The sequence below is a fragment of the Malania oleifera genome, chromosome 1, assembly GCF_029873635.1.
Source record: "Malania oleifera isolate guangnan ecotype guangnan chromosome 1, ASM2987363v1, whole genome shotgun sequence".
Taxonomy (NCBI): domain Eukaryota; kingdom Viridiplantae; phylum Streptophyta; class Magnoliopsida; order Santalales; family Ximeniaceae; genus Malania; species Malania oleifera.
Genome location: NC_080417.1, coordinates 66094509 through 66107196, shown reverse-complemented (window position 1 = coordinate 66107196; position 12688 = coordinate 66094509). Strand labels below are relative to the sequence as shown.

Below are 12688 nucleotides of genomic sequence, written 5' to 3'. Positions count from 1 at the left end.
GAAACAGAATTGTGCCGTGTCCAGTAAAGTAACCCAATTCTTCTGATTGGAGTGAACAAAATGTCGCAAGTATTCTTCCAGCATCCCATTAAAACGTTCGGTCTGACCATCTGTCTGTGGGTGATAGCTGGTGAAAAAATTAAGGTTTGAACCCATCAAGTGAAAGAGTTCACCCCAAAATCCCCCCGTGAATCTAACATCCCTATCGCTGATTAGGCTTTCTGGAACATCCCAATATTTCACCACATGCTTGAAGAATAGATGAGCTATCTTCTCTGCTAAACATGGCTTCGAGATAGGTACAGAAGTTGCGTACTTAGAGAACCGGTCAATCACCCCATTCGATAAGGGGCACGTGCTGGCGGCTTTACTCTTGGAAAAAGTTCAATTTCATGGTCAATTTATCGTCGAGGTGGTAAAACCCTCGGAAGCTATTCCGGGATCATCTCCTTGAACTCTTCTAAAACTTCATTAATCTCAAGTGGATATTTCCCTACCTCTGTATCTTCTGAGACTATCGGTAGAACCACGAAAGAAGATTCTCCCCTTTTTACTCCCTTTTTGAATTGGAGGGCTGAAAGTAACTTGCTCTCATCGAAATTGTTGTAGCCTGCGGGGACCGCACAAGGTGCACTTCCCGTTATCACAAGACAATCCGAAGCTGGGATCGGCATTGAGTGCGTCACTTTAAGAAAATCCATCCCCAATACCACATCAAAGTCGTCAAGGGGTTCCACAGTGAAATCAATTGTTCCAGACCAGGATCCCATTTGGCATGCCACTTTAGCTGCCACCCCCACCGTGGTTAACGCTTGAGAATTCACAACTTTCAACTTGCCCACATCCTTATCTACTTGCAATTCTAACCGTTGAGCTTCAGAATCAGTAATGAAATTATGGGTGGCCCCTGTATCAATCATGGCCTTGATTTTCTTTCCATTCAAAAGTAGATCAACATACATTAGTCCCGTCTCTTGAGACTTTTTGTTAATTACTTGACGCTCTAATGCCCCCAAAAATCTCAATGCTCCCACCATATTCGGTTGTTCTTCTGGGGTTGCTGTCGGGGTTTCGGTTTCCCCTCGAAGGGCCTTTATGGCATTCAAAGCCTTATGGTCAGGGCACTCTGCCACTCGATGTGGTCCCATGCAAAGAAAAAAAGAGATCGGTCAACGCTCTCCACCCCCCGTTCGTCCGCCCCTCCACTCCTTAACCATGGGCACTATTTTATCTTTCCAAGAACTATTTGTCTCCCTATCCCTTCCCCCATTTGTGGGCTTATACACTTTAGTGGCCCTAGAATCATTATTGGTGTACGCAGGGAAATTTCGCTTCCTAGAATTATCTGAAAAATCATCCAACCGTTCAGCAGCAGCGAGGGCAGAAGAGGGATCACCAGCACCTTGCCGACGCAATTCATTCCTTGGCTATTTCTTCAAACCCTGAAGAAAATGAATTAGTTTTTTTGATTCGATCATGTCTATAATGTCCAACATCAAGGCTTGGTATTCTCGTACATAGTTTCTTATTGAGCCGGTCTGTTGCAATTCCATTACTTTGCACTTTGCTATGTACTCCACATTTTTGGGATAGAATTGAGTCTTCAATGCCTGTTTCAACCCCTCCCATGTGTTGATAACACATCTATTGTGCTGAATATCATTCCATTTAGTTCTCCACCACACTTTTACATCCCCTACCAGGCATACCATTGCCAGATTTACCCGATCCACTTCTAGATCCACTCGTGAGCATGTGAAGTAGTGCTCCATATCATTAAAACGTTTGGTCTGACCATCTGTCTGTGGGTGATAGCTGGTGGACATATTAAGGTTTGAACCATCTAGTGAAAGAGTTCACCCCAAAATCGCCCCGTGAATCTAACATCCCTATCACTGATTAGGCTTTCTTAAACACCCCAATATTTCACCACATGTTTGAAGAATAGCGGAGCTACACATCCGTGCATGGGCACGAATGGTTGTCAATGATAAGCATTTGGTTAACCGCATGGCCCAATGATGACAAATTCGAATGTCAACAATTTTCACTACACATCCGTGCATGGCCATGAATGGTTGTCAACGATAAGCATTTGGTTAACTGCATGGCCCAACGATGACAAATCTGAATGTCAACAATTCCCACTACACATCTGCGCATGGCCACGAATGGTTGTCAACGATAAGCATTTGGTTAACCGCATGGCCCAATGATGACAAATTCGAATGTCAACAATTTCCACTACACATCCGCGCATGGCCACAGATGGTTGTCAACGATAAGCATTTGGTTAACTGTATGGCCCAACAATGGCAAATCCGAATGTCAACAATTCCCGCTACACATCCGCGCATGGCCACGAATGGTTGTCAACGATAAGCATTTGGTGAATTACATGGCCTAACGATGACAAATCTGAATGTCAACAATTCCCGCTACACATCCGCGCATGGCCACGAATGGTTGTCAATGATAAGCATTTGGTTAACCGCATGACCCAACGATGACAACATGAATGTCAACGATGCCCAGAGCATGTCAACGAAGGGCCATGCGGCCAGCCCACCATTGACAAGTGCTTGAGCACCTCCCCCCCCCCCCCCTAAAGAGCTTTATATGCCATTTTGGGGCTGGCACAAGGAAACATCAACTTGTCCGAGGAGTCATACTGGGGTTTTTTTAAGAAATTATCAATATTTTTAGGAGATGTTTTCCATTATAGGAAGGGCATAACAAAGGCTACCTTGAAAATTTTTTTTGGAATTATCCGGGTTCTGGTGTAATTGTTATTAATTTTTGAATTAAAAATAGGTAAAATTCAAGAAAAATAGCAAAAAAATTCATAAAATTATGAAAATTTTTGGAGAAGTAGAGGGTAATATTCTGAGACCGTGGGTAACCTTTTTTTTTTTTGGTTTTGCAATCCAATAGGTGAAGAAAAATTCCGAGGAAGTTTGTGTGCATGTCATGCGGTTTGATTCGTTTTTATGAAGGGAGAGCATAATTTTTGGGAGAAGTTTCCTATCATGGCAAGGAAATAGCAAAGGCTACCTCCAAAAAAAATTTCTAAATTTTCCAGGCTCCGGTGTAGTTGTTATTAATTTTTAAAATAAAAAAATGGAAAATTCACGAAAAATAGCAAATAAATTCAAAAAATTATGAAATTTGTTGGGAGGTAGAACGTTCCATTTGGAGGTTGTGGGTAATTTCTACTTGGGTTTTGCACTAGGAAAGATAGAAACAACCCGTGGAAGGCAGCGGTGCACGGCGCGCGGGTTGGTTCGGTTTTTTTTTGTTTATGGTTGGGGCTTCAAGAAGGGTGCATCATGGCTTCCTTCCAAGGGGGTTGCCACACACATACTAGGCCATGCACTAACTATGTCATGCCGTGTCATGTCAAGTACTAGCCACACACACTAGGCCACGCACTAACCATGTCATGTCGTGTCACGTCATGTCGTGTCATGTCAAGTACTAGCCACACATACTAGGCCATGCACTAATCATGTCATGCTGTGTCATGTGAAGTTGTGTCATGTCAAGCCTTGTCATGTCACGCCATCTCGTGTCAAGTACTAGCCACACACACAAGGCCATGCACTAACTATGTCATACACTAACCATGTCATGTCGAGCGTGTCATGTCAAGTCGTGTCATGTCATGCACTAACCATGTCACGCCATGTCATGTCGAGCCGTGTCATGTCATGCACTAACAATGTCAGGCCGTGTCATGTCAAGCCGTGTCATGTCAAGTATTAGCCACACACACACACACTAGGACATGCACTAACCATGTCATACCATGTCATGTCATGCACTAGCCACACACACTAGGCCATGCACTAACCATGTCATGCCGTGTCATATCAAGTACTAGCCACACATACTAGGCCATGCACTAACCATGTTGTGTCGTGTCGTGTCGTGTCAAGTACTAGCCATACACACACTAGGCCATGCACTAACAATGTCATGCTATGTCATGTCAAGTACTAGCCACACACACTAGGCCATGCACTAACCATGTCATGTTGTGTCATGTCGTGACGTGTCATGTCAAGCCGTGTCATGTCATGTCATGTCGTATCATGTCATGTGAAGTACTAGCCACACACACACCAGGGCATGCACTAACCATGTCATGCTGTGTCATGTCATGTCATGTCATGTGGTGTCGTGTCATGTCGAATGTGTCATGTCATGTCGTCTCATGTCATGTCGTGTCATGCCAAGTACAAGCCACACACACACTAGTCCATGCACTAACCATGTCATGTCGTGTCATGTCAAGTACTAGCCACACACACTAAGTCATGCACTAACCATGTCATGCCGTGTCATGTCAAGTACTAGCCACACACACACTAGGACATGCACTAACCATGTCATGGTGTGTCATGTCAAGTACTAGCCACGCACACTAGGCCATACACTAACCATATCATGCACTAACCATGTCTTGCGGTGTCGTGTCGTGTCATGTCAAGTACTAGCCACACACACTAGGCCGTGCAGTAACCATGTCATGCCGTGTCATGTCGTGTCATGTCAAGTACTAGCCACACACACACTAGGCCATGCACTAACCATGTCATGTCATGTCATGTCAAGTACTAGCCACACACACTTGGCCATGCACTAACCATGTCATGCCATGTCATGTTAAGTACTAGCCACACACACACTAGGACATGCACTAACCATGTCATGTTGTGTCATGTCAAGTACTAGCCACACACACTAGGCCGTGCACTAACCATGTCATGCCGTGTCATGTCAAGTTGTGTCATGTCGAGCCGTGTCATGTCATGTCGTCTAATGTCAAGTACTAGCCACACACACTAGGCCATGCACTAACCATGTCATGTCGTTTCATGTCATGTCGTGTCATGTCGAGCCGTGTCATGACAAGTCGTGTCATGTCATGCACTAATGTCACGAGCTAAGCTTGTTCAGGGGATTATGCTTGCCTGTGACCGCTTATCTTGTGTGCTTGGGATGGGTTTCCATCGTGTAAATACTAGTGTAGGGTTATTTTCTACTAGTAGAGTCTTTGCAAGTGAAATAAGGCAGTATGACTCCTCGGTCACTTTGATGTTTCCTAGTGGCAGGATGATAATTACATAAAAACCTCTTTAGGGGAGGGTGAGTGTTCATCGGTCATTGTAAAACTCACTAGCAATTGTCAACGTGCTTAGCCTACTTGCCTCCCTCGCTAAGTACAACAAGTCAACGGAGGATTTGTTAATGAATTACGTTTGCTTCAATGTTACTACTTGCTTGCCACGACTTTCATGAATTGATTATTGTTTCTGCTGCTATCTGAATGAATGTTAATGAAAGTGCTTCGTGGATGAATGTTGGTAAACGATAGGCTGGCTAGTTAAGCAAGAGTGCTTTAGCTAGTGCCGCACGGCCCTTCACAATGGTGTGAAAATAGTTGGACCGTGACATTTGGTATCAGAGCCAAGTCGGTGACACTTGGTGAGAGCCCAAGGTTGAGTTGCTACGTTAATTCGATTGGCTTTGTTGTTGGATTTGGGAAGCTTTGGTAAGTGACCATGGCACCAAACACTATTGAGAGGATCAGCGTGCTGGAAGCATAGGTTGAGACAACAACCAACACTATGGCCGCGGAGATGGCCCAGATGAGGGAACTTGTTGATGAGGTGATGGGATCTCCAAAAACATCAAACATGTTTGCTAGGTGACTTGTCAAAGGACTTTCGCCACACAGTGGAAGCTTTGCAGGCCCGGATGGCAAATTTGGATGCAAAGATGAATGTGATGATTCTTGCTACAGGGAACTCCAACACTCCGGGAGTTAGCAAAACCAAGGTGCCAGAACCTAGGATGTATGGGGGTGCCCAAGATGCCAAGGAGTTAGAGAACTTCTTGTTTGATCTGAAGCAGTACTTTCGCGTTGTGAGGATGGCCTCAGAACAAGCAAAGGTGGATACTGCGACCATGTACTTGATTGGTGATGCCAAACTATGGTGGCGTACCAAGTACAAAGAAATTAAAAATGGAAGCTGTGTAATTGATAGTTGGGTAGACTTGAAGAGAGAGCTCAAGGCCCAATTCTTTCCAAAAAATGTTGAGTATAATGCAAGGAGAAAACTAAGAGATCTCGAGCATACGGGGTCAATCAGCGAATATGTGAAACAATTTTCTACTTTCATGTTGGATATTCAAGATATGTCGGAGAAGGACAAGTTGTTCTATTTTCTTTAGGGGATGAAACCATGGGCAAGAACTGAACTTCAAAGGCAAAGGGTTCAAGACTTGTCAACTACACAAGCGGTTACAGAGCGTTTGACTGACTACGCTGGTGATGATACCGCTTCGTCCAAACGGTTTGGCGAAGAGGGAAACGGTGGAAATCAAGAATGGCAAACCCAAGAGTGGGGGAGCCGACTCTAAATCATCAACCTCAAAGGAAGCTTCGTCGTCTCAAGGGTTCAACAAACCCAATGGAAAGGGGAAGAGTAAACTTGAGTGTTACTTGTGTCGAGGTCCTCATAGAGTTTTTGAGTGCCCTCACAAAGCATCACTTAATGCCTTATAGGCTTCCATTGCAGAGCAGTAAGTGGAAGATGATGGGGAAGAGGATGACGCCCCGAGGGTGGGTTCAGTGCAGTTGGTGAATGCATTGGAAAAGCAGGCAAAAACACCGAAAGTTACACGAGCAAAAGGGTTAATGTTTGTGGACTTGAGGATAAATGGGAAGAGTACTCGCGCTATGATGGATATGGGAGCTACTCATAATTTTGTTTCGCAGTTGGAAGCAGGGAGACTCAACTTATCCTTAGAGAAGGATACAGGATGCATGAAAGCAGTTAACTCTGTGACCCAGCCTACTCTGGGAGTAGCCAAGCAAGTGGCTATAAAGCTTGGGCAGTGGGAAGGTCATGCTAATTTCACAGCGGTGCCATTAGATGACTTTCTAGTCATTCTAGGAATGGAGTTCCTAAGGGGGACGAGGGCAGTGCTGATGCCTTTGGCTGGTTCCCTGTGTCTGATGCGAGATCACTCGTGCATGGTGCAAGTCATTGCAACGAAAGGAGACGAAGGGAAGTCCGTTTTAGCCATACAACTCAATGAAGGAATTGGTAAGGGTGAGCAGACACGTCTAGCCACGGTGGTGGTAGACAAAGAAGTAGGCCAAGAGCTAGAGCCTACGACCATCCAAGCAGTGTTGGGTGAGGACAAGGAGGTGTTGCCGGATAAGCTGCCTCACAATTTGCCTTCATGACGGACTGTGGCGCATGAGATCGAGTTGTTATCAGGAGTGAAACCACCTGCTAAAGGGCCATGTCGGATTGCGCCTCGAGAGATAGTAGAGTTGGGGAAACAACTTGATAAATTGGAAGTGGGATGTGTTCACCCTTCCAAAACGCCGTTGGGAGCATCGGTGTTGTTTCAGAGGAAACATGAAGAGCATCTACGGAAGGTGTTCAACAGGCTGAGGGGAAACAGTCTGAATGTGAAGAAGGAGAACTTCTCTTTTGCTCGGTGGAGCAACAAATTCCTTGGTCAAGTGGTTGAACAAGGTCATATCCGGAGGGGTATGGAGAAGGTAAGGATGATTCAAGAATGGAAGATCCCCATGATAGTGAAGGAGTTACGTTCCTTTCTTAGCCTTACTAGATACTGTAGGAAGTTTGTTGAGGGGTATTCGCGGAGAATGACTCCAATGACAGGACTACTAGGAAGGTATTATTGGCCACACACGCAGGATGATGTGGTTGATTATACCGAAACTTGTCTCACTTGCCAACAAGACAAGGGGGAGCAGAAGAAGTATGGTACTTTCATGGCCGCACCAAAGTACTGTTTGGTAGAGGAGACGACACAATTGTTCCTTGTGACTATTGTGGGATATTGGGGTTTTCCTCAAGTTATTATTTGTGACCAAGATTTAATGTGCACTGACAACTTCTTAACATAGTTTTTCAGGATATTTAGGCCACACATTGACATCTCTTCGAGTTATCACCGACAGACAGACGGACAGATGAAGAGATTCAGAGAGCTGCTAGATGAGTACTTGTGCCATTTTGTCAAAGACAACCAGAGGAATGGCGTGCAACTGCTTGATGTGGCTCCATTCTGTGGCAATGCCCAAAGGCACTCAACAACCAAAAAGAGACCTTTTGAACTTGTTACAGGCCAGCTGCCGCTGTTACCTCACACAGTGGGCGAGCCGTACAGACGAAAGAGTCCAAGGGCATACATCTTCACTAGTGAAGGGAGATAGAATGCAGAGTTTGCCCAAGCCTATCTAGAGAAAGCTTCTAAGCATATGAAGAAGTAGGCAGATAAGGAGAGAAGACCACAGTTTCAAGTCAATTACCTCAAGCCATTCAACACCAACACCATCGACATGAGCAGAAGTCAGTCAAACAGCGTAGAGTTGAAGACTGTGCAACTTGACAGACAAGAAGTTGAAGAGATCCTTGCAGAGAAAAAGTACATATTCCCAAGGAAGAAGCGGTAGAAGCTCCTAGTGAAGTGGAAGTGCCTTGATCACAAAGAAATCAGCTGGATTTTTTCAGAAGATTTGAAGCCATTCGTGGACAAAGTTGAAGTGTACCTATCGCCAAAAGTCTACGAGGATGTCGACCGCATAAGTGGGGGAGAATGTCATGAGCTAAGCTTGTTCAGGGCATTATGCTTGTCTGTGACCACTTATCTCGTGTGCTTGGGATGGGTTTCCATCATGTAAATACTAGTGTAGGGTTATTTTCTACTAGTAGAGTTTTTGTAAGCCAAATAAGGCAGTATGACTCCTCGATCACTTTGATGTTTCCTAGTGCCAGGATGATAATTACATAAAAATCTCTTTAGGGGAGGGTGAGTGTTCATCAGTCATTGTAAAACTCACTAGCAATTGTCAACGTGCTTAGCCTACTTGCCTCCCTCGCTAAGTACAACATGTCAACGGAGGATTTGTTAATGAATTACGTTTGCTTCAATGTTACAACTTGCTTGCCATGACTTTCATGAATTGATTATTGTTTCCGGTGCTATCTGAATGAATGTTAATGAAAGTGTTTCGTGGATGAATGTTGGTATACGATAGGCTGGCTAGTTAAGCAAGAGTGCTTTAGCTAGCGCCGCACGGCCCTTCACAAGGGTGTGAAAATAGCCGGACCATGACAACTAACTATGTCATGCTGTGTCATGTCATGCACTAACCATGTCAGGCCGTGTCATGCCAAGTACTTGCCACACACACACTAGGACATGCACTAACCATGTCATGCCGTGTCATGCCAAGTACCAGCCATGTACACTTGGCCATGCACTAACCATGTCATGCACTAACCATGTCTTGCCATGTCATGTCGTGTCATGTCAAGTACTAGCCACACACACTAGGCCATGCACTAACCATGTCATGTCGTGTCGTGTCAAGTTGTGTCATGTCAAGCCGTGTCATGTCATGTTGTCTAATGTCAAGTACTAGCCACACACACTAGGCCATGCACTAACCATGTCATATCGTGTCATGTCATGCACTAACCATGTCATGCCGTGTCATGTCATGCACTAACCATGTCAGGCCATGTCATGTCATGTCGTGTCTTGCCAAGTACTAGCCACCCACACACTAGGACATGCACTAACCAAGTTATGCCATGTCATGTCAAGCACTAGCCACACACACTAGGCCATGCACTAACCATGTCATGTCGTGTCATGCCAAGTACTAGCCACGCACACTAGGCCATGCACTAACCTTGTCATGCACTAACCATGTCTTGTCGTGTCGTGTCATGTCATGTCAAGTACTAGCCATACACACTAGGCCATGCACTAACCATGTCTTGCCGTGTCATGCCATCTCATGTCATGTCGTGTCATGTCAAGTACTAGCCACACACACTAGGCTATGCACTAACCATGTCATGCTGTGTCATGTCATGTCGTGTCATGTCAAGTCGTCTCATGTTATGTCATCTCATGTCATGCCGTGTCATGTCATGTCGTGTCATGTCAAGTACCAGCCACACACATCCTAGGCCATGCACTAACCATGTTATGTCGTGTCATGTCAAGTACTAGCTACACACACTAGGCAATGCACTAACCATGTCATGATGTGTCATGTCATGTCGTGTCATGTCAAGCTGTGTCATGTCATATCGTGTCATGTCAAGCCGTGTCATGTCATGTCGTGTCATGTCATGTCATGTCGTATCATGTCATGTTGTGTCATGTCAAGTACTAGCCACACACACATTAGGCCATGCACTAAGCATGTCATGCTGTGTCATGTCAGGTCGTGTCGTGTCATGTCAAACTGTGTCATGTCATGTCGTCTCATATCATGCCGTGTCATGTTATGTCGTGTCATGTCAAGTACTAGCCACACACACACTAGGTCATGCACTAACCATGTCATGACGTGTCATGTCATGCCATTTCATGTCATGTACTAGCAGCACACACACCAGGACATGCACTAACCATGTCATGCTGTGTCATGTCAAGTACTAGCCAAATACACTAGGCCATGCACTAATCATGCAATGTCGTGTCATGTCATGCCGTGCCATGTCAAGTACTAGCCACACACACTAGGTCGTGCACTAACCATGTCATGCCGTGTCATCTCAAGTACTAGCCACACACACTAGGCCTTGCACTAACTATACCATGCCGTGTCAAGCCATGTCGTGTGATGTTATGTCATGTCATGTCATGTACCAGCACACTAGGCCATGCACTAACCATGTCATGCCGTGTCATGTCATGTCAAATCATGCTGTGTCATGTCAAGTACTCCACACACACTAGGCCATGCACTAACCATGTCATGTCGTGTCATGTCATGTACCAGCACACTAGGACATGCACTAACATGTCATGCCGTGTCATGTCATGTCGTGTCATGTCAAGTACTAGCCACACACACTAGGCCATGCACTAACCATGTCATGTCATGTCACGTCATGTCGTGTCATGTCAAGTACTAGCCACACACACTAGGCCATGCACTAACCATGTCATGTCATGTCATGTCATGTCAAGTACTAGCCACACAGACTAAGCAGTACACTAACCATGTCATGTCGTGTCCTACCATGTCGTGTCATGCCATGCCGTGTCATGTCATGTCGTGCCGTGTCATGTCAAGTACTAGACCGTCCACTAAGCTTGCCATGTCGTGTCATGTTATGTTGTGTGATGTGAAAGTACTAGCCACACGCACTAGGCCATGCAGTAAACATGCCATGTCGTGTCATGTCATGATGTGTAGTAGCCACACACACACTTGGCCATGCACTAGGACATACCATGTAGTAGCCACACAAACTAGGCCATAGTTAAATGTCGATCGGTAGCATCTGCATTGAAAGTAGGCTGCGATATGCAGTATATATGCACTAGACCTACGGTGACCATGTCCTTACGTTATGCACTAATCATGAGAATCCAGCCTTCGTTTTACAAAATTATTGCTTTATCCAATAGGCGACTTGGTTATGTTATCGTACGTCAACACATCATGTCAATGCATGGGCCAATGATGGCAATCTGAATGTCAACACTGCACATAACATGTCAACGCATAGCCCAACGATGGCAATCCGAATGTTGACACTGCACACAACTTGTCAACGCATGGCCCAACGATGACAAATATGGATATCAACAATGTGTAAGGCCACGCGTGGTTTAGTTTCACCGTGCACTATGCCCAACGATGACCAATCCGAATGTCGATGCATGCCAACGCATGTCACTGTATTGCATGGCCCAAAGATGACAAATTCGAATCTTAATAATTCGGAAGGCCACGTGTGGTTTACTGTCACCGTGCACTATGTCCAACGATGACAATCTGAATGTCAACACTGCACACAGCATGTCAATGTATATCACCGCGTGTGCAGCCATAGCTTCTTCAAAATAATGGCCAAACAGATTATTCAGCTCAAATTCAGAATCACCCGTAGGACTAACAAGTAAACAGTCAAACTCGGTGCTATGTGTATCCCTACTGGTGCTAGGTGAAAGTCTACACAATCGATTCAAATTATCTCGAACCTAGGGCATCAAACATCACAATTGCCAGCAGAAATCCACTAACACGGCAACAGACAAAATTTTTTTTTTTTTTTCAAATTTTCAATTTTCAATTTTTTTCATTTTTCTATTTAATAAAAGAAAATAAAAAAATATAATTGGGAAAACGCAAAATTCGAAATGAAAACTGGAAATTCCCCGGCAACGGTGCCAAAAACTTAACTCACTCGAAAAATGAGCAGCTCGAAAGCTATCCCAAGTATAGGAGTTACGTCGTGTAATATTAAGCCCAAGGGCTAGATCGTCTCTTTAGGGAATGCGTTTTAATCTCAATTTCACGTTCTCCTAATTGAAAATAAAACTGTACTGAACTCAGTTCAGATTCGGGGAATTCAAGATTGTTGAGATTTATTCAGACCAATTAAAATAATAGACAATTTAAAAACTTAAAACTAACAAGTACTAAATTAACGAACTAAGATGGAAACCCTAATCTACTCAAAGAAACATTGGGACATGCGCTAATTAAAGATGGCAACTTTGAATACGTAATTAAACATGCAGGAATGGAAACTCAATCAACACATACGTGCGCAATAAAAATTGGATCTTTAACACGAATCAAGAATGCGAATTAAAATTA

General features: G+C 44.5%; 1 pseudogene; it reads left to right on the top strand.

The window, feature by feature from the left end:
* The window catches only part of LOC131166645 (uncharacterized), a 29250-nt pseudogene that overhangs the window by 15584 nt on the left and 978 nt on the right, over nucleotides 1-12688 (top strand).